The 21,599-nt window shown below is 38.6% G+C and overlaps 1 protein-coding gene across 4 annotated transcripts in view; it reads right to left on the bottom strand.

The window, feature by feature from the left end:
• The window catches only part of HEATR5A (HEAT repeat containing 5A), a 112,078-nt gene extending 95,801 nt beyond the window's left edge, over positions 1–16,277 (bottom strand). The window contains exons 1-2 of one of the 4 annotated variants that reach the window (XM_022553555.3): positions 13,688–16,274; positions 1,617–1,699 (exon numbers count right to left, since the gene is read on the bottom strand). The gene's annotated coding sequence lies outside the window, so the exon portion shown is untranslated. Of the gene's footprint in view, positions 1–1,616; positions 1,700–13,687 lie in introns of all 4 variants that reach the window. The other 3 variants (XM_089907561.1, XM_089907560.1, XM_089907559.1) reach the window with 3 other exon arrangements.
• Positions 16,278–21,599: the final 5,322 nt, after the last annotated feature.

Genomic DNA, 21,599 nt, shown 5'->3' on the forward strand with positions numbered 1-21,599 from the left:
TAGCTTCTCAGTTTTGTCCAAAAAGCATACAGTAAAACAAACAAACAAAAACCTCTCAAGAATCTCCCATACTTCAGGTACATACATAAATCTTTTTAAAATCTATTCCTTTCAAAAAACAAAACAAAACCCCAAAACAGTAATTAGCTTGTTGGGGAAGAAGGAAACTTTCCTCTACCCTTTTAGGTTTTTCTGGATGGTCTAAGATTAAATTGACATGAGACAGATTAACAGGAGAAAAATTTAATTCTGGACATACAGGAACCCCATACACAAGAGGGTCAAAGACCCCAGATACATGAAATGTTGAAAGACAGAAAGGTAAAATAAGGTATTATGCCATTCTAAGCTAAGGAATGGGACAGTGGCCTGGGGCTTCGAAGGGCAGGAAGAGTCATTCACAGGAGGATTAAGAAGAGTATATGTTTGGTAACTAGATGTTTGCTCTGACATAGAGATGGGTCTACTTAGATTAAAATTACCGCCAGCAATAATTCTTTTCTGGGAAAAATCCCAAATTTAAATTCTTCTAAGTAGTTATGGGAGGGGCAGTATTTTCTCTTGAACCCACAGCATCTCGACTGCCTTTAGTCCAAAACAATCCTCATGCAAAAGTGACACACTTCGGGCAACTCGTTCTGAATCCCAAGATTTAATCTAGAAAGAAGATGGATCATTCTTTACTGACCTATTATTCCCTATGACCTGTGATTCAGGATTTGCAAAATTATAGGTTACAAAATAGGAACTCACAAGTTACACAGAGCATTAGATCATAATTAAGATGTTGCCTAAGGAAGGTTGCCCTTGGTAGAAAGAAAATGAGGTCTTTCTGTTACTGTACTTTAAATATCCCTAGGCACAGTCTTAAAGTTGGTTTGCTGACACACTGTATTTCACTGGTTGTAGGGTAAAATGAATATTGAAGGAAATCACTTATAATTCTAGAGTTAACAGTTTCATCTCAATGATTTTAAAATCCTGTCTGTATTCCATTTTTGAATCTGAAATACCTTGCTTCTTCCTACAATAAACTATTTCAAAATTCACCTTAAAAAAAAGCCTTCTTTCAGGAAGCCTTTCATGATTATACTGTCTTCTCTTGGTATAGCACTTTTTCCATTTATTATAGTTATGCTTCATAAAATGTTTGGCTTCTCTAGCCATCATTTAAATTGTGAGATGCTCCTGGAATTTTTCCAAATCATGATTCAAAAATGTTAACAATGATTATTAGAGTAGTAGCATTATGGGTAATGCTATCTTCTCTAGTCTCCAAATTTTTAATGATTTAAAAACTTTTAAAATGAAACCCTTAGAAACCAATAAATAAACTAAACTTCCGTTAGATTCCTAACTTTTATAATCCATAATACCATTTGTTAGCATCATCTTCGTAACATCACAAGTGGGAAGGACAAATGTACTGCCTGCTCTAGTTCACGGCAATGCCTTTCACTTTCCAAACAGATTCCCAAATCACAAATTGACAACAGTAGCTATTACTCACTGAGCCAGGAACTTTTAGGTGCTTAATTTATATCACCTCTAATCATCACAAGGAAGAAAGCAAGGAAGGCATTACTCATCCCCATTTTATGGAAGAAGAAACTTACATGCCAATAAACAGTAGAGCTGAAAATGAACCCAGGTCTCTTTGGCAACAAAGCTCATTCTCCTTCCTCAATGCTAGGAGGTCCTTCCACAGGGGGAAAAAAGGAAAAACAGCATTTTTCATTAAGATGTAAGAAACAAAAAGTGTGGAATAAACAGGGCATGGCGGGGGGTGGGGGGTGGGGAGGCATTACTTTATATTTGGGCTCATTCTCTCCCTATTTCCCCCTACACCTTTTAGTAAATCACAAAATAGGTTTCACCTCCCAAGTCCTCCAAGGATAAGGGTCAAACAATTAAAAAGGCAGCATTGGGAAAACAGCAAAAGGAACAATACAGATGAGGTTGGTAAACTTAAAATTACAAGCTAAACATGTCAAAACAGTAGACTTATAACAATGCAGACTAGTGGTTCTCAACTCCGGCTTCTTTTTTTTTTTAATTAAAAAAATGTTTTTTAACATCTTTATTGGAGTATAATTGCTTTACAATGGTGTGTTAGTTTCTGCTTTATAACAAAGTGAATCAGTTATACATATACATATATCCCTATATGTCCTCCCTCTTGCATCTCCCTCCCACCCTCCCTATCCCACCCCTCTAGGTGGTCACAAAGCACTGAGCTGATCTCCCTGTGCTATGTGGCTGCTTCCCACCAGCTATCTATGTTACATTTGGTAGTGTATATATGTCCATGCCACTCTCACTTCGTCCCAGCTTACCCTTCCCCCTCCCCATGTCCTCAAGTCCATTCTCTATGTCTGCGTCTTTATTCCTGTTCTGCCCCTAGGTTCTTCAGAACCTTTTTTTTTTTTCATTTCTTTTTATGGCTGAGTAATATTCCATTGTGTATATGTGCCACATCTTTATCCATTCATCTGTCAATGGATACTTAAGTTGCTTCCATGTCCTGGCTATTGTAAAGCGAGCTGCAATGAAATTGTGGTACATGAGTCGTTTTGAGTTATGGTTTTCTCAGGGTATGTGCCCAGTAGTGGTATTGCTGGGTCATATGGCAGTTCTATTTTTAGTTTTTTAAGGAACCTCCATATTGTTCTCCATAGTGGCTATATCAATTTACAGTCCCACCAACAGTGCAGGAGGGCTCCCTTTTCTCCACACCCTCTCCAGCATTTATTGTTTGTAGATTTTTTTATGATGGCCTCTGGCTGCTTTTAAAATATACTGAAGTTGAGCCTAAACCAACTTAATCAGAATCTCTGGAGGCTGGGGTGCTGTGACAAATGGATTTTTCATTTAATCCTCACATCACCATTATAAAATGGTGACCAGGGGTAGGCTGCAGCTCCACTCACCACCAAAGTCATCCCTCTGCTGGCCAATCACCCCTGATTTTCCAGGAGGAAAATTACGTACAAGTTTTGGAGCAATGGCTTGTAAGAAGCCCACAGCCTGTTTCCTTCTGACTTTGAGTTCATTTTGTTGTCCTTGGAAAAGGCTGTTTTTCTTTAACTAAAAATAACCGAAACGCTTAAAAAAAAAAACAAAAAAACTAGCACTATTAATTTATAAGTAAAGAATGCTGAGACCAGATAATATAGATAATTTTAATAGCTGATTAGTGTCCCTTACTCTCCTATAATTCATCTATTAAATTGGGTAAGAAAAATTTAACTTGATTATTTTTAGATAAGCCCATAGCAACTGAAACTGCTTTAGAAAATAGCAGGAATAGGACAATGAAATTCAAATCTATGATATTAGTATTTGACATGAATTTAGTCTTTCTAGTTCTCTGTAATAGCCCTAAAAATAAATTAGTTAACCATTAGTTAATACTTTAAAATGTGAAGTGTATAATACTGATTTAAGCTCAGTAAGAATTTGATTTAGTTGAGTGATTCAATGTACTTTATACGTACTTTAAAACTAAATATTATAAATATAAAAATTTCATAGCCAATACTGAGATTTTAGAAAAGCTGATAGATTCATAGTGACAGTACAAACAGATTCCACTCTTCTGGAAAATATAAAGAAGCCACAGAAATATCAAAACCATTTGTCAAAAGCATCAGCTTTTGAAAATTCATGCCAGAGAAAGAAAAAGGAAAATATCACAAGCATAAGTGTTGATTACAGCACTATGAAAAGTGAAAACTGGAAACCTGAAAGTCCAACATTAGAGAAATGGTTAAGTTTGACATTTTCAAAGAGTATTAGGCTCTTATTAAAAATTATAATTATGGAAACTATAAGTACATAAATCTTAAATGTCGAGGGCGTGCCATAGGTAAAGCAGTGTTTCCTAACGAGTGTTTTGTAGAACAATAGTGCCAAAGAATGAGGAAATGAGGATTAGTGTTGTGTGTAAGGGAGCAGAATCCAAATCCAAATCCAAATCATTTGGGGAAATGCCAAGCTGGCAGTTTTCCTTCCTACAGAGGGTCCTCACACATGTAATATGGTAATGTGCACTACGTACTGCCAGGAGGGCGTGTGTGTGTGTGTGTACACACACATACAATATATATTGGGTGGGCAAAAAAGTGCCTTCAGTTTTTTAAGTAAAAATAAAAGACACACTTTTCATTTTCACCAAGAACTTCATTGAAAAACGTATTCACCCTTTTGTTCCACTATCTTCTGCCATCTTTCAGGCAACTTCATAATTCCATCTTCTCAAAACTTTTTATCTTTTTGAGAAAAGAACTGTTCCAGGTGCATTTTACAGTCTTCCAGGGAACTGAAATTTTTTCCAATAAGAGAATTTTGCAAAGCCCGAAATCAATGGAAAGCCGAAAGTGCAATATCTGGTGAATACAGCAGATGAATCAGAACTTCCCAGCCAAGCTGTAACAGTTTTTGCCTGGTCATCAAAGAAACATGCGGTCTTGCGTTATCCTGATGGAAGATGATGCGTTTTCTGTTGACTAACTCTGAATGCTTTCTGTTGAGTGCCGCTTTCAGTTGGTCTAATTGGGAGCAGTACTTGTTAGAATTAATCGTTTAGTTTTACAGAAGCAGCTCATAATAGAGCACTCCCTTCCAATCCCACCATATACATATCACCTTCTTTGGATGAAGACCAGCCATTGGTGTGGTTGGTAGTGGTTCACTTTGCTTGCCCCATGATCTCTTCTGTTCCACATTGTTGTACAGTATCCACTTTTCACCTCCCATCACAATTTGTTTTAAAAACGGAACGTTTTCATTACATTTCAGCAGAGAATCGCATGTGGAAATACGGTCAAGAAGGTTTTTTTGGCTTAAATTATGTGGAACCCAAACATAAAGTGATTCACATAACCAAGATGGTGCAAATGATTTTCAACACTTGATTTGGATATTTTGAGTATGTCGGCTATCTCCCACCTCGTATAAGGTTGATGGTTCTCAATTAATGTCTCGATTTGATCGCTAGCAACTTCAACTGGTCTACCCGTCTGTGGAGCATCACCCAGCAAGAAATCTCCAGCATGAAACTTCACAAACCACTTTTGACATGTTCGATCAGTCACAGCGCCTTCTCCATACATTGCACAAATCTTTTTTTGTGTTTCAGTTGTGTTTTTACCTTTCTTGAAATAATAAAGCATAATATGCCAAAAATGTTGTTTTTCTTCCATCTTCAATATTAAAATGGCTACACAAAAATTCACCAATTTTGATGTATTTTATTATTTTTTATTTTTTTAATAGATCTTTATTGGAGTATAATTGCTTCACAATACCGTGTTAGTTTCTGTTGTACAACAAAGTGAATCAGCCATATGCATACATACGTCCCCATATCCCCTCCCTCTTGAGCCTCCCTCTGATCCTCCATATCCCACCCCTCTAGGTCATCAGAAAGCAGCCAGCTAATCTCCCTGTTCTATGCTGCTGCTTCCCACTAGCTAACTATTTTACATTCGGTGGTTTATGTATGTCGATGCTACTCTCACTTCGCCCCAGCTTCCCCCTCCCACCCGTGTCCTCAAGTCCGTTCTCTATGTCTTCATCTTTATTCCTGGCCTGCAACTCAGTTCATCAGTACCATTTTTTTAAGATTCCACATATATGCATTGGCATACGGTATTTGCTTTTCTCTTTCTGACTTACTTCACTCTGTATAACAGACTCTAGGTCCATCCACCTCACTACAAATAGCTCAATTGCGTTTCTTTTTATGGCTGAGTAATATTCCATTGTATATATATGCCACATCTTCTTTATCTATTCATCCGTCAGTGGACATTTAGGTTGCTTCCATGTCCTGGCTATTGTAAATAGTGCTGCAATGAACATTGCGGTACATGACTCTTTTTGAATTACGGTTTTCTCAGGATACATGCCCAGTAGTGGGATTGCTGGGTCATGTGGTAGTTCTAAGTGGTTGTATCAATTTACATTCCTACCAACAGTGCAGGAGGGTTCCCTTTTCACCACACCCTTTCCAGCGTTTACTGTTTCTGTATTTTTTGATAATGGCCATTTTGACCAGTGTGAGGTGATACCTCATTGTAGTTCTGATTTGCATTTCTCTAATAATTAGTGATGCTGAGCATCTTTTCATGTGCCTCTTGGCCGTGTGTATGTCTTCCTTGGCGAAATGTCTATTTAGGTCTTCCACCCATTTTTTAACTGGATTGTTTGTTTTTTTGATATTGAGCTCCATAAACTGTTTGTATATTTTGGAGATTAATCCCTTGTTGTTTCATTTGCAAATATTTTCTCCCATTCTGAGGGTTGTCTTTTTGTCTTGTTTATGGTTTCCTTTGCTGTGCAGAAGCTTTTAATTAAGTCCCATTTGTTTTTGTTTTTATTTCCGTTACTCTAGGAAGTGGGTCAAAAAAGATCTTGCTGTGGTTTATGTCAAAGAGTGTTTTTTCTATGTTTCCTCTTAGAGTTTTATAGTGTTTGGTCTTACATTTAAGTCTTTAATCCATTTGGAGTTTACTTTTGTGTATGGTGTTAGGTAGTGTTCTAATTTCATTCTTTTACATGTAGCTGTCTGGTTTTCCCAGCACCACTTATTGAAGAGGCTGTCTTTTCTCCATTGTGTGTTCTTGCCTCCTTTGTTGTAAATTAGGTACCCATGTGTGTGTGGGTTTATCCCTGGGTATTCTATCCTGTACCGCTGATCTATATTTCTGTTTCTGTGCCCATACCATACTGTCTTGATTACTGTAGCTTTTTGGTATAGTTTGAAGTCACAGAGCCTAATTCCCCCAACACCATTTTTCTTTCTCAAGATTGCTTTGGCTATTCGGGGTCTTTTGTGTTTCCATACGAACTGTAAAATTTTTTGTTCTAATTCTGTGAAGAATGCCATTGGTAGTTTGATGGGGATTGCACTGAATCTGCAGATCACTTTGGGTAGTATAGTCATCTTCACAATATTGATTCTTCCAATCCAAGAACATGGTATATTTCTCCAAAGATGACTTAAGTCATCTTTGATTCCTTTCATCAGTGTTTTATAGTTTTCTGAGTACAAGTCTTTCGCCTCCTTAGGCAAGTTTACTCCTCAGTATTTTATTCTTTTTGTTGCAATGGTAAATGGGAGTGTTTCCTTAATTTCTCTTTTTGATTTTTCGTTGTTGGTGTATAGGAATGCCAGAGATTTCTGTGCATTAATTTTGCATCCTGCAACCTTACCAAATTCACTGGTTAGTTCTAGTAGTTTTCTGGCGGTATCTTTAGGATTTTCAAGTATAGTATCATGTCATCTGCAAACAGTGACAGTTTTACTCTTTTGCAATCTGGATTCCTGATAAGTCTTTTTTTAAATGCATGCAGATATGACAGCTGTCACATGTAATCTAACAATATTGTTTCAAATGAAGTTAAAGACAACTAAGTGCTACTAGAGCCATCTTACAGAAAAAACGGAATGAACCTTTTGGCCCACCCAATATATATATGGCACTTGATGTTTCTCAACATCTTTTAAGTATGAACCTTTGCCCCACCTTTACCTTTTTCTTGTTTTGCCCAGCTGGGAACCCTGTGAACTCAGTGTTCTATAGTACACAATCTTTAAATACTAATCATTAAAGACTACTGTAAGTCAAAAAATTTAAAATTCCCTTTCGCTTATACTGTGATAGGATTTTTTAAGAAGTAGAAGAATACGTAACAAGTCAATGTCACACTTCTGCTTAAAAGTAGCCATTTCTGGGACTTCCCTGGTGGTGCAGTGGTGAAGAATCCACCTGCCAACACAGGGGACACGGGTTTGAGCCTTGGTCCGGGAAGATCCCACATGCTGCAGAGCAACTAAGCCTATGCGCCACAACTACTAAGCCTGCGCTCTAGAGCCTACACGCCAAAACTACTGACGCCTGTGTGCCTAGAGCCCATGCTCTGCAACAAGAGAAGCCACTGCAATGAGAAGCCCGCACACCGCAACGAAGAGTAGGCCCCGCTCGCCGCAACTAGAGAAAGCCCACACGCAGCAACGAAGACCCAACGCAGCCAAAAATAAATAAATAAATAAAATTTAAAAAATAATCAATTTATTTAAAAAGTAGCCATTTCTGATTAATATTTTGGATCAAATTATCTAACATTCAGAATTCTAAATATAAACAGAATCTTTTCTACTCCTGGAATATGAGTAAAGAAAAAAATAGTTTTAATTAACCTAGTATATTAAAGATTTATCAGTTCACATAAAAATCTGTGTTATTCATACTTTTAACAAGCTAAAAATGGCTTATTGCACCATAAATTTTAAAATTTCATTTTTGGATTCTGAATACAATTCCCATAAAATCAACTTAATCCATGTTTCTTAAGTCATATGACAAAAATCTAACTTGCACCATGCCCCAGGCACAGCACTAATACCTTGTTTTACTATATAATGAAAATACATTCAGTGTACCAAGATTCAAACAATATTTCCTGCAAACTTGATAGAAATGGCAAGAATGCTGCTTCTCACCACTGCATAATACAAGTCAATAGGAAAGGCAGATACGCTCAACTCCAAAAACTGATGGGGAGCACATCCTATAGGGCAGAGAAGCTAGGATGGAATAGGAAAGAAACAGGAGTTATACAGAAATTTATAAGTTGGGGTAAAAAAGGGCCAGAAGTAGGGATGCAATTTCCTTTGCCTTCCTTTCTTGTTTTTCCAAAGTGCTGCAGATTACCATTAGGGACAAGAAGAATGGCAGAAGCTGGATTCGATGAAGGAGATTGCCAATAGGGGCCCCATTTGATGTCCAGCCCTGGGAATTCTCCTTGCAGATTACAAAAGAGAAAACCTTGAAGGGTAAAAGGAAGTATGGGTGGAGGGGTAGGGGAACTGAGCAGCAGGAACCAACTCTAAAAAGGAAATGATGGAAAAGGAACTAACATTTCTTGAGGATTTACTTACTAGAAACTTTTAATTCACTATCTCATTTAATCTTCAGAACACTGACACTCAGATATTATCATCCTCATTTTGCAGACGAGGATAATGAGTTAAGCAATTTATCCAAGATGAAGATGCTATTTAAGTGGAAGAAAGATTAACGCCTACATCTGTCTAGTTTCAATGCCCATGTTCCTTCAACTACTTTCTACATTCTCTTTATATAGTCTCTAATCACTGCTATTACTGACAGTTACTGCCATGCCCACCGAAGCATCTAATCTTTATAACTTTGTTCTTTCTTATCACTTCACTCTCCTCTTAGGTCTCCAACACTTTTAGGCTTTTTGATAAAGTGTGAGGTCTACTAGAGACATCAACTTCCAGAGGGCCCTTTCCATCTAGACAGTAAATCAATAAGTACTAACAGTGTTAGGTTAGTCTTTGGCTATTCTTGACAATTTTTATCACTCTTCATTCCACAAACCAACTCTTCCACCTCCCCCTGGGAAGAAAGATTTCACTTTGGAATTCCAGAAGGCAAATTTTAAAAGAGAAATTTTACTCTAATATCTCCTACCACACTCAATTTGAAAGTCACTATCTAAGCAATCTCACTACTTGGTACCTAATTATGAATCCAGTAACAAGAAGTAAAATAAAAAACAAAAAAAGTTAAAAAAAAAGAAGATAAACAGCAATTGTTTCAAAGATCATGAACTTTACTGACGTAAGTTTCTTGTCTCTCAACGCCAGTTTATCCTTAGTTTAGTTTAGACATGACTAATAATCCAGTTATCTGGATTCTAGTTAGGGTGGAGTAGAGCACCATATTAAAAGTGAAGAAGCAAACTCATTGAGAGCAGGAAGAAGTCAGAGCAGGCAGGTATCAGTGATGGAAGTGACCAAAATACTATTTAATACAGATATTTTAAAAAGCAGGCAATATGGGGATACTTAGTTCAAGAGCGAAGTGCACAAGATGCCATTATTCCCCCAGCTCATCAGAGGCCAGGAATCCTTGCTCAATTTTCCAAAATATCACTGTTTTTGCTGCTCATGAAATCTGCCACCTAGGACTTCCTAGTCAGCCATTAGAGTCCACCTGCTATAGAATCCCCTCCTTTTCCCCCTTCTAACTATTCATGGCTCTTGCACGCTGGTTAGCATTCACAGGTTCACCCTTAATGCACACTATGGTCTGACATCTTGGCTTTTCCTCACGGTTCCCACTTCTAATTTACAACATATCTTATGAAATGCCTAGTCTATAATTTAGCTACAGCTCTGACTCTCTTGGAGCCCTACCTGAGGGTTCTTGTTTTTTAGCAGACACTGTTTCCTACTCCCTGCCAGATGCCTAAGTAGGCTCTTAACATTGCAAGTGCAGCTCCCTGGAACAACTCCATTATTCCTCTGCTTTCTGGCTGCCACCATCATGGCCCACCGAAGTAATACACTGAACATACCATCTATTACCTCTAACCCCTAGTTGCTCTGGGGCAGCACTCCATAATCAAACTCACTGATATTTCTGCAGCAAAATATAAACATTCACATAAAGGTGGGATAAATAATGAAAATAAATAGCTTCATATCAGCTCAGGTGATGTTTTGCTGCCAAATGAATTAAGAAAAAAGCCTTTTGGACTCTGTAAGTTTACAGGATTTTATACCTGTATATAATTTTCTTATCTTTTTTTTTTTGCTTTGCAGATTTCCTCCCAAAATATCTTTAAAAAATTTTTGTGCATTTCAATGGGTAATTTCAATTTTCTGATAATTTTACTTACATAAAAAATGTAATGAACAAATGAGGTATTATTATGAATATATATACAAAAACATGCATATATTCAACATACAGAAATCCACAAGCACAAGAGAAAAGGATATAGACAGATGCCGTTGTATATCCATAGAGAAGCATAATCTAGAATATAAGTACAAAGAAGTACATATATAAAATATTTTATTTAGTGAAGTTAGAACCATACCACGGTTTTAAGGTTAGCAAAAGTATATACTCTGCTTTAAATATTTAAATATCACCTCATACAAGTTTTCCTTCTTTCCTGTCACATAATTAGCTCTAATTTCTTAGGCAGGTAACACTAACATAATACTTTAATATGGCTATATGATGCTTCTTTTCTAGAAATAATTATCTTTTAAGTTGTTACTACTAAAAGAAAATCCCTAACATGATTCAGGATACATGTTCCAGTTTCAATCTGTTGGGTATCTGTTTGGAGGGTTCCAATTTCCAATTTGGGTCTTGCTGTATATATACGTTTGACTTCATGCTCACAGTTACACTGTCAATAATTTTCTGTCTGATCTTTTAATCAATGTCACTAGATTCATGGTAAAAAAAAAAGTCTGAGTAAAAATAACTTACTGTTACTTGTGAAAAACACAAATATTAAAAAGAGACTTTACTAAATGAAAAAAAATTCCACATCAGATCTAAATTAAAACTAAAATTATAAAGTTGTTAGAAAACATGTAAAAATTCTTCCCTTTCTCTAGCCTTCCAAAAGGCTAGAATTGCTGAAATTAAAAATTATTAGGTAAATATAACAGAAAAGGCATGACCTTTTTCCATCATTACACATCTAGGATGTGGAAGCATTTATGGGATCCAGTAGTTCACCTAACATAATGAAAAAGATGAAGAATTAAAACTGAACTTAACCTACTTCCTCCCACAAAAGATATAGTGATTAAGAGTTTACAGAGTTCTAGTCCAGGGTCAGCAATTTTTTCCTGTGAAGGACCAGAGAGTAAATACTTTAGGCTGTGTGGACCACACAGTGTCTATCACAACTACTCATAAACAATACATAAACGGCCATAAATAGATGTGTGGTTATGTTCCAGTACAACATTATCTATAAAAACTGGCAGCAGGCTGGGTTTGACCCACAGCCTGTCAATTGCTGACCCCTAGTGTAATCCAAAGAATTTAACACTACAACTAGACAAAGGATTCAATTAAATTATATAAACAAGTCTCTACTAATTCCTTAGGCCTCAGTTAATTCATTTCTTAAATGAAGTTTAGTAACAGTTTCTGCAGTCTCCTTAAAATGCAGAAATGCTTTTATGTGAGAGGACTAAGGTCCCACGAAGGGGCTGTTCAAACCCATCAACTATACTATGGATAATTAATGAAACACAAGAGTCAATAAAGCCTTTTTAAAAAAATGCCGATGTCATTAAACTGGTTAATCAGGATTTAGAATAAAAGAATTTTAGAATATGAAGGGACCTAAACAAATCCAGATTTTAATCTTTTATTTTATTCAAAAGATAATTAAGAAAAGCTCATAAAGGTTATCAACTCTCTCAATCCCCTTCTTGAAATAAAGCTGAATGGAAGAAAGGAAGATACGTTTATTGCTTAAAGACGAAAGTTTTTAAATTTTTTCCTTAGAGAACGTATTATTAGTGCAATTTTTAAAAATTTTAAGGTACTTTGGATTATGTATTTTCTGTTCTTAAGTCAGATACAATGATAAACAAAAAGAAGAGAAAAGTTAACAAAGATCCATAAACAGCAGTGGAGGAGCTTAAGCTAAAATGCAGGTCTCCCATCAGTTTAGGAATCTTCCAGTACTATAACTATCTATATAAAACAGCTGTACTTTTTCCAACTGTCACTATTCTTGTTATAAACTCTGCCTGCTTACCCATTTCATTAAAGGGGAAAAAAATCTATGGTATTAAAATGTAAGACAAATCTCGACTTCAATGCTGATCTAAAACCACTTTCTCAAAGACATACTTTCTAAAATGTTTGAAAACGAAACTGGGCAATTCTTTCCCCATCCACCTAATCCCAGCTCCAAGCACACTTTTTCCTTACACTATAATCTCGCCAGAGTATTTTCTCTGACAAAGTTCTGAACCCTACTTATGGGCCCCTTTTTTCCCTTTTAACGTCTTCTCTAGGCTGTCAACTTCCTTAAGGGCACTGAGCCTGCACATAAAAGATGCTGAGTGTTTGTTGAATAAATGACTGCACATAAAAACAGTGTATAACTATGACCTTTAATAAAGGAGCGCAAATCATCTGACACCTATTCTCTGACTTGACAGTTACAAAAATCATCTTACCTTGCCGGAGGTATACATTACTGTGACTAGTAAATACCATAAAGCGCTTCACAAAGTTTCCAAAGACTTTATAATCCTTTGAAATGACACTGTGCTGGCCGAAAGTAGGGTAAGAAGAAATGCTTCCTCGTACTAAGCAAATGCTACCCCGGCAAAGGCTTGCTTTCCTTGCGAGAAGGCACTATCCATAATCCACTCCACTGCTCCCGGAAACGCGCCTCCAAGGTTGCGCGCGGGCGTTCGGAGAACCTCTCCCGAAGCTCGGGTTGGGGCCCCGCTCCCGGCCAACCCCCGGCGCGGCGGGCGCCGCCAGGGCGGGTCCGGGGAGTGGCGCGCCGGCGAAGCGGGCTCCAACCTTCCGACCTTCCCCGCAAGCCTGGGGGCTCCCGCCGGCGGCCAGAGTCCACGCCTACCTGTTGTGCACGGGGGAAACCAGACTTTCCCGGAGCCCAAGAGGAAGGACGGAGTGCACGGCTACTCTGCCATCCCCGCGCCGCACTTCAGCCCCTCCTCGGCGGGCTCCGGCCCCTTCGGCCAGATCACCTAATCCCTCGTCCCGTTCCTGCTCCCGGGGTCCCAGCTTTCTCCACCGCTTCGCTGCCGCGACCACCCCGGGGAGCTTCAACCCGCTCAACTTACAGTGCAGGCCCCGGTGTGTGGTTCTTCCCAGCCAGCAGGCAGCACGGACACCGCCCCCTCGCGCCGGGAGCTGCCTCCACTGCGGGGATTCCCGACTGCTCGCCCCCGGGGTCCCCCACGACCACGACTCAGCGACCGTCCCAGCCTCGCCAAGTTATCGGATCCACAGCGCTGGGACTCACAGGCGGTAGCGACGGCGGGAGGGGCGCGCGCGGGGCGGGACTGAAAGCTCGGAGCCTGGAGTGCGGCGGGAGCCAGCGATTGGGAACGCGCCCCGCACCGCGCCGAGGCCCCGCCAGCCGGCCGCCGAGCTATCGAGCGCCCACACTGGCAGGCATGACTGCTCCACCTCCGAAAGAGCGATGGCGGAGACTGCGGCCTAGATTGAGGCCAGGGCAGCGTCTTAGCAGTCTGGAGAGCTTGGCCACACCCATTTTTGTTTGTTTTCGACGCTACCCAGAATCCTTGGGGCATCTGAAGTCTAAGACACAACTGGAGCCTGTAGAAATTCAGGCAGGGAATGCCGTGGGTGTAGGTGGTGGAATGCTAGACTGGGAAGGGGCCTTAGAGAGCCTTGTGTCCTACAGCCCGAAACTCTGGGGCCTGACGTAAAGTAGCTTGCCCAAGGTCACACACCCAGTCACTGGCGGAACTGGGATTAACAACCTCTTGGCCCCAAGTCAAGTGCATTTTTCTAGTATACTCAGCATTTTGAACGTAATTTTTCAATTTTGATTTTGAAACAAGCACAAGCTTACAGAAATGTTGCTAGTACAGAAAACACTTTTCTTTCCTGAACCATTTGTGATCTAAGTTGCTAACACAATGCCACATTGTCCCTAAATACTTTAGTGTGTAGTTCTACTAATAAGCACCTCTATTACATAATCACAATATAACTATCAAAATCAAAATATTTATGTGATACATTATGTTTTGCCAGTTGTCCCAATAGTGCTCTTTATGATGAAAGGATTCAGTTCAGGATCAAGCACTGTACTTACTTGTCATGTATCTTTAGTCACCTTCAATCTGGAACACTTCCTTGGTCTTTCTTTGACTTTCATATCCTTGATACTTGTGAAGATTCCTGGCCAATTATTCTACAGAATGGCCTTCACTTTGCATCTGTCTGATGCTTACTCATGATTAGATTCAGGGTAGATGTCTTTGACAGGACTCTCAGAGAAGTGATGCTCTGTTCTTCTCATTGCATCCTGTGAGGTGGCACATGATTTTAATGTCTCATTACGGGTGTGTATTTCAATAAGGTAGTGTCTGCCAGGCTTCTCCAGTAGTTACTTTTTTCCTTTTTGTAATTAGGAAGTATTTTGTGGGGGAAATTCTTTGAAACTATGTACATTTTTTTGTTTCTCATCAAACTTTCAATTAATTTATTTCTATCAGTATGAATTCAGAGTTTCCTATTTTATTAAATGTGTTATAATTTATCATTGTTTATTTTGGAGTTCAAATTGTCCCAACTTTGGTCAGTGGGATTCACCCATTCATGCTGGCTTCTGTGTCTTTGTGTGTTTTAAATCCTTTCATAATGTATTATTGTAAAACATTTTTTAAATACAGAAAATTGGAAAAAGTTTTATATAACATATATCTCACCATCCATATTATTCATTAACATTTTACTATTCTGTGCCCTTTTGACACACCTCCATCATTCTTTGAGTAATCCTTTACTTTCTGGCACCTGGATGCAGCCATTTATCCAGGAGTGTTGGTTCCTTTTAGTGGAGAATGGTATTTAGTTAGTTAGTTTGTTTATTGATTTATTTATTTATGTTTGGCTGCATCGGGTCTTCGTTGCTGCGCACAGGCTTTCTCTAGTTGTGGCGAGCGGGGGCTAATCTTCATTGCAGTGCACGGGCTTCTCATTGTGGTGGCTTCTCTTGTTGCGGAGCACAGGCTCTAGGCGCGCAGGCTTCAGTAGTTGTGGCACACGGGGTCAGTAGTTGTGGCTCGCAGGCTCTAGAGCGCAGGCTCAGTAGTTGTGGTGCATGGGCTTTGTTGCTCTGCAGCACGTGGGATCTTCCTGGACCAGGGCTCGAACCCATGTCCCCTGAATTGTCAGGCTAATTCTTAACCACTGAGCCACCAGGGACGTCCCCAAGAATGGAATTTAGAAGCACGAGGCATGCTCACTGCTACTGAGGTATCACTGCTCAGGCTGTCTTAGGGTTTGTAGCTAAGGAATATTTGTACATTCATACACATATACAGTGCATCTATATATGTATACTCACACATTACACATTTATAGCTAGATTTCTTTATTTAACTATGTATGTTGAAAAACCACATGTTCACAGTAATACCTCCAATCCAGCATCACACAGTTTATTCTAGTTTCCTCCCTTTCACATTTGTAACTCCTTTCTCCTACAGAAAGAATGCTGGATCCTATTATCTTTGAGATATTTACTTGTTTGAACACCTCTCCTATATTTAAGCAACCACCCATTGCTGCCATCTCTCCCTTTGGAGGATGCTGCCCTTATCCCACTAAGGTTCTGAAACCCCAAAATCCCTCTCCACCTTGCTCAGGCTCCATCCCTTGCCAAGCATCGCTCTAGGCACCCTCCTTATCCCACAAGTGTGTGTGTGTGTGTGTGTGTGTGTGTGTGTGTAGGGTACTGTAAACTACGCTGAGAAAGATACAAAGATATTCTAGATCCTGAAGGAGAGAGCAAATGCTGTGAAGTCCAGTTGGGAGGCTCATGAAAGGTTTAAAGAAAGAGATGGCATTTAAAATGGGCTTTGAAGAATGCATAAGAATGGATGAGTAGGATATACTCTGTAAGATACTGAAATAGCTCTGGAAAATAATTTGAGCGCAAAATTATTTATTCTTGGCCAAAGCAGAGAAAGTGATTCATTTTGACTGAGTATGTGATACAAGAATAACAACACTAGAATTTTAGAGCTGGAAGGGATATTATGTATCATTGAGTCCAACCATTAATTTTACAAGGGATTCAAAGATGAAAGTCATTTGAGCCCAAGTGACTAAGCGAATTAAATTAGGAGGAGGAAATAATAAGTTTAATTGTAAACACATCACATTTGAAGTGACAGTAGAGCATCCAAGGAGAAATGGAGGACTACAGCTTAGAAGAGGGTTCAGAACAAAAGCACTAGATTCAGAATGTTTCTACATGGAGTGAACAGCTAATACAAGGAAAGAGAAAAAATAAAGAGAGAAAACGACAAGGACAGAACTCTGAGGAACAACCAGTTTAATTTTAACCAGGTGGAAATGTTTCACCTCTCAACTACTATTATACTTTGTTCAATCTCAAATTGAGATTTTAAGTCACAATAAAGAAGAAGCTGTATTATAATTAATGAAAAGAACACAGCTTTCAAATCTGGAGACTTGTGTTCAAATCCTAATTCCACCACTTAGTAGGCTTGACCTAGAGAAAACTTCATATCTCAGTTTCCTCACTTTATTTTTTTTAAGTTTTTTAAAATTTATTTTATTAGTATTTTATTTATTTTTATTTTTGGCTGTGTTGGGTCTTCGTTGCTGTGCACAGGCTTTCTCTAGTTTTGGCGAGTGGGGGTTACTCTTTGTTGTGGTGCGCGGGCTTCTCACTGCGGTGGCTTCTCTTGTTGCAGAGCACGGTCTCTAGGCACGCGGGCTTCAGTAGTTGTGGGTCGCGGGCTCTAGAGCGCAGGCTCAGTAGTTGTGGTGCATGGGCTTAGCTGCTCCGCGGCATGTGGGATCTTAGTTGCTCCAGAGCAGGGCTCGAACCCGTGTCCCCTGCATTGGCAGGCAAATTCAACCACTGGGCCACCAGGGAAGCCCAGTTTCCCCACTTTAAAATGAGAATAATATCTCCCTCTCTGAGGTGTGCTGAAGATTCAAAATATAATCAAAATAACTGGCATGTTGTCCATTGTGAAATGATAGCCAGCATTATTAGGCACTTACCTTATCTCTCTACTCCCAACTTACTTCAGCTTTTGTCAATACACTTGGTGTCACTGTTGGGCACACAGAAGGCACTCATCAGATATCTGTTGAAGGAATGGAGTATTTTACATACTTTATATTTATCCTATAATGCACCATACTACATATTCTTGGCTTTCTATAAAGGAATAATTTTCCCCACCAATAAATGAAGCAATCTTAGAAGTCGAATTGTTGGTAATTAATGGTGTATGGAAAAATGATGAAGTAAACCAGTAGTTACCCATTTGACTGGCTATGTGATATCTCACTTTAAGTTACTGTTCAAACCCATCTGATACAACTCTAGGTTCCAACCACTATACATTTGGGAAACTGAAAATGATAGATTCTCTTTAAGATTCCTTTTACCCCTGAGATTATAAAATTCTATGATACTAGAACAGTATTACCCAAACAATGGGACTCTCGTATACCCATGTAGCTCTATGGTCTTGCTCTAGATTGCACTCCTCAAGATGTTAACAGTTGTTCCTTTAAAAAGGCATTCTTAAATAAATTTGAGAAACACTATATGTTAACATTTTATAGCCGTTTCTTAAAGAGTCATTAGGCATATTAGTAGGCTGCATTTCAAGCGGTGTTTCCCAAGCTTATTTGACAATGGAATATAATATCTTAAAAAAAAAAAAAAAGGAATGCACACTAATATCTTTTAGAACTAGTGTTCCTGGGAGCAGACTTTGCTCAATGTTGATGAAGCCATCGAGGAGACTGGAGTGTACATGTGGAAAGCTCATGTCACAAAACTCATGGGCTGGGTACAGCTTCCACTCTGTCGATTTCAGTGTGATCTTAAGCCTGAAATGACACTGACAGCCCTCACTCCAACAAAAGATCTGCTGGCCTTTTGTGATACAGCTTTCTACTTTTTGGTCTATCAAGCATTATTTGTCAATGTACTGCTGAGCTTGCTGTAGTATATGACAGCTTTTAACACTAAATTTCCATTAAGAACTTTTGGCCACGGGCAGGATTTTCTTCAGTAGGCAAACTACCTCTATAAAAATTCAGAAGTACTTACAACATAGCACAGACCTTGATGCATAAGGGTAAGTAAGTAGTAGTAGTAGACAATCTAACCTGGAAAGAAGCAGTTAAATTCAGGGCTGGTGCTTCTAAGGAGGAATACTGAGCAAAGGTAGATCTGTAACTACATATTTGATGATACTTTACACAAGAATCGACTGCAATTATGTTCATACTTGACTAGGACCCCTAACATCCCTTCCAACTTCTCATTCTCTGATCAGATTAAGAAATACAGTGTTTTACATGTGCATAAACTTTATGATTTTGTTCCAAAGTTGCTGTCATGTATTTTATAAGCAAATCAATTAACGTCTTTGGGCCTCAATTTCCTCCTCTGGAACATGAGCATGTTGTACTAGAGCATCGCTAAGATCTCAGTTTTAAAATTCAAAGACTCTATTGTTATTCTTACAAAAATCCCTTCAGGGTAAATAGAATAGTTATTATTTGAAAGAAATAGAAACCAAATCCCAAAATAGGTAAGTAGTTTGTCCATGTTTGGAACAAAATTCCAGAAGTAAGATTTTAAAACCAGGCCTTCTGAACCCTTCTCTGATATCTTTTCCATAGTATCATAGTACCACATATATTAAAAACTGTATAAAATATGTTAAATACCTTTAAAAGTCTTTCTTTTTTAGGTATGTGGTCACATATTTATTTTTAAATATTATTATTAACATCAACTTGAAAACACAATCTTTTTTTAAACTCAGGGAAACAAAGACATAATCCTACTACCTCCATGAAATTATTTTCATTTATTTGGTTTTTTAACTGTTACTCATATGTCAAGCAAAGTCCTATGCATATGGCACATCAAATTTGTATTCATACTAATTTTATTACCATTGGCCATATAAACATCAGTTCCTGGGTACGACATTGCTAACACTCAATCACATGGACCTGAGGGCTGGGGGAAAAACTGCTGTCTCCTGCCTGTAGGGACGAGTAATTGGCAAGGAGTGAAGAGGACCTAAAATGGTTCTGTAGTTTGCTATGATACCGCTCTTCCTTCATATCTGCCTTTAAAATCTCATGGCTAGGCACTTACCTGGTGGTCCAGTGGTTAGAACTCTGCGTTTTTGTTTGTTTCTTTCTTTTTTAAATATTTATTTGGTTGCGCTGGGTCTTCATTGCAGCAGGCAGGCTCCTTAGTTGCAGCATGTGGGCTCCTTAGTTGTGACATGCGAACTCTTAGCTGTGGCATGCATGTGGAATCTAGTTCCCTGACCAGGGATCAAACCCAGGTCCCCTGCATTGGGAGCACGGAGTCTTGACCACTGCGCCACCAGGGAAGTCCCTGGACTCTGCGCTTTCACTGCTGAGGGCGCAGGTTCAATCCCTGGTTGGGGAAGTGAGATCCCACAAGCTGCAAGGGCGCGGCCATAAATAAATAAATAAATAAATAAAATCTCATGGTTAGAATCATTCCTCTGGCTTTCGTAAAAGAAAGACAAGGAAAGAGACTTTAGGAAGTCAATGTTGAATGCTATAACCAGAGATGGGAGAAAAAATCCTGGAGATCTCCTCTGACTCCTTTTTTAATATAGTTTTCACCTTGGAAGACAGGGCAAATTGTGACCCTGAAGAAGTGAACAACAGGACAGGAAGGTTTCGGTGGTAAGGGGGAGTAATGGGCAGCAACAAACTTACCGTGGCCAGGGAGAGAAGGCTCTGGATGATGGGATCCAAAGCTGACTCCAGGAAGGGGGAAGGAGGTGTCTGTGGGGAATCAATAAAAGTGGGGCTGAGAGGAATGAGAAGACTTCTTGGTCAGCTTGTCAATTTTTCCCTGCCAGGAAGTTCCTGATGGGAACCACAGGAAACACCATCATAAGCCAAATGAATCATGGAGTTTATCAAGGTGAAGGAGCAAAATTCAATGACATTAGTGGCTCAGTTCTAAACATGAGCCAAAACCTAAGGAATGGGATAGGTCAAGCCAGAGCTAGGACTGAAGAAGCATATTACACAAACACTTAATTTCAGCTGCAAGCTCTTTAGGCAAGTACACTGTTTACCTGTAGACAGGCAATTTAAGAGAATAATTTAGTGCTTTAATTTAGGAATGTTTCATCCTTTATAAGTAGCATATAAGATATCCCACCAAAACCTTATTCACCAATTGCAGACATTTGAATGTAAAAACTTATGATGGATGATCGTCCACTCAAAAATTAAATGCCTTTGAATAATAACCACATGAGATAATGTGATGATTCAAATAATTTGTTGTAAAATTCATAATAAGATTATTTGTCTAGCTCAAGAAATTGAATTTACCCAGTAAAAGGGAAGAACTCTAACTGGTTGATAAATAGTATTCTTGCTGAATTATCATACATGAGGAAAAACTATATACAATATTATAAAAAATACTTATTGAAATTCTTATCAGTTACTGTGTTTATGAAGACAGATCTATTATAACTTCTTTGGGACACAATATTCTTGAAGGAAATTCTAATAAAAATTAGTTTATATGGCAAACTTCTTGTTTAGCTATAAACTTAGAATAGAGAACCTTATCTAGATGTGAATATTTAACTGACCACTATGAACAATAGCTAGAAATTAAATTAACCATATAATATAGTTAAGATAATCAGTGGAGCCAGAGTCACAGATCAGAAAGAAAAAGAAAAATGTTAATAATATGGAATAGAATTACATACTCTCGAACTCAATTTGTTAACTTACAGGCGTTCACAGACCAGAGCACAAATCCATTTATAGACCATACTTGCTCATCTTAATAATATTTTATTGACTTACACCTTTTCTCCTTTTGTCTGCTTCCTCTCCCTCATGCTCCCTGAGATCAAAATTAAAAAAAAAAAACTTTGTCTTAAGTATTATGATAAAATATTGTTTTTA

The sequence above is a fragment of the Delphinapterus leucas genome, chromosome 2, assembly GCF_059928025.1.
Source record: "Delphinapterus leucas isolate spDelLeu-1000000601 "Yukka" chromosome 2, BTC_Dleu_Yukka2, whole genome shotgun sequence".
NCBI classification, from domain to species: Eukaryota; Metazoa; Chordata; class Mammalia; order Artiodactyla; family Monodontidae; genus Delphinapterus; species Delphinapterus leucas.